This window comes from Gekko japonicus, unplaced genomic scaffold (genome assembly GCF_001447785.1).
Source record: "Gekko japonicus isolate JY-2015 unplaced genomic scaffold, Gekko_japonicus_V1.1 scaffold983, whole genome shotgun sequence".
NCBI lineage: Eukaryota > Metazoa > Chordata > Lepidosauria > Squamata > Gekkonidae > Gekko > Gekko japonicus.
In genome coordinates, this window is record NW_015164215.1 from 452840 (window position 1) to 456838 (window position 3999).

The following is a 3999-nucleotide window of genomic DNA, read 5'->3' on the forward strand; positions in this document are numbered from 1 at the left end:
TAGATAGGGGCTCTGGAGCAAGTGATGCTTTGGCTTCTTGGTGCTTGGGGGGGGTCAACAGTGGGAGGGCTTCTAATGTCCTGGCCCCACTGGTGGACCTCCTGATGGCACTGGTATTTCTGGCCACTGTGTGACACAGAGTGTTGGACTGGATGGGCCTTTGGCCTGATCCAACATTGGTGTCTCTTATGTTCTTATGTTCTTATGTTCTATTAGGGTATCTGGGCCCAAATAGACTACTCTGGGACTGGAATGACAGTCCCCAACTTGGAATGACAGCCCCTAGGAGTAACAGAAGCATTCTGTGACTGGAATGACAGGTCCCAGAGTGGAAAGACCGTCCCTAGGGGTAGCAGGAGTGTTCTGGAATAGGAATGACACGCCCCAGAGCGGAATGACAGGCTTGTCATTCCATCCCCAGAGTACTGCTGCTACCCTCAGGGGCTTTCATTCCACTCCGTGGTCTCTCATTCCAGTCCCAGAAAATATGTGCTACCCTCAGTCCCTATCATTCGACTCCGTGGTCTCTCATTCTAGTCACAGAACACTCCTGCTACTCCAAAGGCTGTCATTCCACTCCGTGGTCTCTTACTGTAGTCCATTCCACCTTTTCTTTGCAACTCTACTTGTACTGTAATGTATTTCAATGGAGCCCATGCAAGTGAATTGGCATTCCTCTGGCTCCCATTATTTCCAATGGGCCTTCAAGTGTTTCCCATTGTTTCCAATGGGCAATCCTGTCCTTCCTTTTAATACATCCCAGACTGCAGTCCTGCCAATCACCCCCCCCCCTTTGCACAGCCTTGCATGCCTCTTTCATTAGGAGAAATGCTTCACATTTGATTGCATCAGCCCCCTCCCAGCCCCACAGCTTCTTCAGCTGGCCGCCCTTAATAAACCGGCACTCCCTCTTGCCTCTCTCACTGTGCGGCTCTAATGGGGTTTCCTGACCACTGTGGGGGTCTCCTCCCTCCCTCGACAGATTCAGGGGAAGGGGACCCACCTCTGTGCCCACAGGGAGGCCCAGCAGGGAAAGGGCTCATTCTCAGCTGGCCACGGGGTGGTATGATCTTGGCCAAACTTGTTGCCGGTCCTGGGAACTTCTCACCACCTGGGGAAGGGTGGGCTGGGGTGCAGGCGAGGCAGGCCCAGAGGAGCTTCTTTCATCGGCTTGCTTAAGTTAACCAACCTTTCCAGCAGGGGCCAGGGTGCAGGTTCCAACTTCTGACGTGTTCTCTGGGGAGTGGACGGGACTCAGGAGGCGCAGCAGGGAGCTGAAATGGCACACAGCAACTGTGTATGTGCAGCACACGTGGCTTCAGTTCCACTTTTATGGAGGCAGAGTGACTGAGGAGGAGCAGCGCAGGTGCAGAAGGGCTTTGGTAAGGCGAGGGAGGAGTGGGTGGGGCAGCAGGACAGCATAGCACCCCCTTAGGGGACCTCTCTAGGCAACTGCCTCATCTTGTCTATGGGTGGTCTGGCCCTGTTCCTATGACCTATTGTTTTGTTAATAAATACAAAAGACAGGGGGGGGGGTCACCATTTCATCACCACTTTGTGATGACAGAAACTAATACTTTATTTTTTCAAAGTATTTACATTATTTAGGTTTTGCTGAATATTTCTAGTTTTTCGTAACAGAAATACTAGAGATACAACAGTACTTACAATGATGTGTTTGGAAGGCAGCAGTACACATAATTTAAGATACCGAAAAAACCAACCGTTAAGAAATCCAATTGGTTGATAATGTATATAAACTACTCCCCCTTCTGATACACAAAGCCTTTTTAAAGTAATACTTTCTTTCTCTGTGTTGGCTAAAGGTGACTCTCAATATGAAAATGCATATTCTCTTTCATCTCCCTAAGAGAAAGTTCTAGAGGCAATATGAAATGTATAGAGACCTGAGTGGTGCATGTTTGCTTCATGAGGAAACAGGAGGTTCATTCTACCATTGCAAATATCAGTTGCAGCTGAGTGATAATGTGGGACTATCATAACGAGGGCCAGACCACCCATAGATGAGATTAGGCAGTTGCCTACAGCAGCCCCATAAGGGAGCGCCATGCTGTCCTGCTGCCCCACCCAGCCCCGCCCCTCGCCTCACCAAAGCACTGCTGCACCTGCGCTGCTCCTCCTTGATCACTCTGCCTCTGTAAAAGTGGAACTGAAGCCACACGTGCTGCACACACGCAGTTGCTGCCCGCCATTTCAGCTGCCTGCTGTGCTTCCCGAGTGCCGCCCACTCCCCAGAGAACACGTCAGAAGTTGGAACCTGTGCCCTGGCCCCTGCTGATTGATTCAATTTTAAAGTGTTAAACTAAAACTGAAACAAGAGTATATGCTCCATTGTTGTTATTTAGTTGCTTTTCTGTTATATGTGTTTTTTTTCCTGTAGTTGTCTGTTTCTATTCTTGTTAAAACGAATAAAACTTTATATATACGTATGTATATATATATATATATATAATTCCTGGAACTCCCCCGAGTTGAAGGCTGTTCTGTTGTCCAACATGATGGTGTCTGGAAGCCTGTGGGTAGTAAAGTTGCGGCGAAGAATGCAGATTGCTGCCTTGGAAGGCGTGGAGGAGACTGGTACCACCTCCAGCCATTTGGTGTAGGAGTCCACCAAGATAAAGAAAATCTGCCCCTGGAAGGGCCCCGAAGACTCCACATGTAGGGTTTGTGGGTGGACCAGGGTTTGTGGGTGGACTCCCACTGTTGCACTGGAGGCCTGGGGGGTTCCAGTCGGGTTCTCTGGCATGTCTGGCAGCTCCTTACACATAAGAACATAAGAGATGCCAATGTTGGATCAGGTCAAAGGCCCATCCAGTCCAACACTCTGTGTCACACAGTGGCCAGAAATACCAGTGCCATCAGGAGGTCCACCAGTGGGGCCAGGACATTAGAAGCCCTCCCAAGCACCAAGAAGCCAAAGCATCACTTGCCCCAGAGTCCCTATCTATACCTTGTGGCTAATAGCCACTGATGGACCTCTGCTCCATATGCTTATCTAATTCCTTTTTGAAGCCGTCTATGCTTGTAGCCGCCACCACTTCCTGTGGCAGTGAGTTCCATGTGTTAATCACTCTTTGGGTGAAGAAGTACTTCCTTTTATCCGTTCTAACCCAACCGCTCAGTGATTTCATGGAGTGCCCATGAGTTCTTGTATTGTGAGAAAGGGAGAAAAGTACCTCTTTCTCTACCTGCTCTTTCCCATGCATAATCTTATAAACCTCAATCATGTCACCCCTCAGTCATCGTTTCTCCAAGCTAAAGAGCCCTAAGCACCTTAACCTTTCCTCATAGGGAAAGTGTTCCGACCCTTTTATCATTCGAGTTGCCCTTTTCTGCACTTTTTCCAAAGCTATAATATCCTTTTTAAGGTGTGGTGACCCGAATTGCACACAGTATTCCAAATGAGGTTGCACCATTGATTTATATAGGTGCATTATGATATTGGCTGATCTGTTTTCAATACCCTTCCTAATAATCCCCAGCATAGCATTGACCTTTTTTATTGCAGTCACACACTGTCTCGACATTTTCAGTGAGTTATCTACTACAACTCCAAGATCTCTCTCTTGATCAGTCTCTGCCAGTTCAGACCCTATCAACGTGTATTTATATTTAGGATTTCTGGCTCCAATGTGCATCATTCTGCACTTGGCCACATAGAACCCCATTTGCCATGTTGACACCCACTTGCCCATCCTTGACAGATCCCTTTGGAGTGCCTCACAATCCTCACCCAGTCCTTGATCTTGCTGTCCATGCCGGGCCACCATACGTAGCTACATGCTAGCGCCTTCATCCGCATGATCCCTGGGTGCATTTCATGAAGTGCCGCTAGTACCTGTTGATGCAACAGTGTTGGCACCACTACCCAGCTTCCTCACAATAGACAGCCCTTCTGTGTGGGGAGTTCATCCTGGTGGGAGGAGAATGCAGTTAACTCTGGGCCCACCCGGCTGGTGGCCCACCCCCTCCCCACTC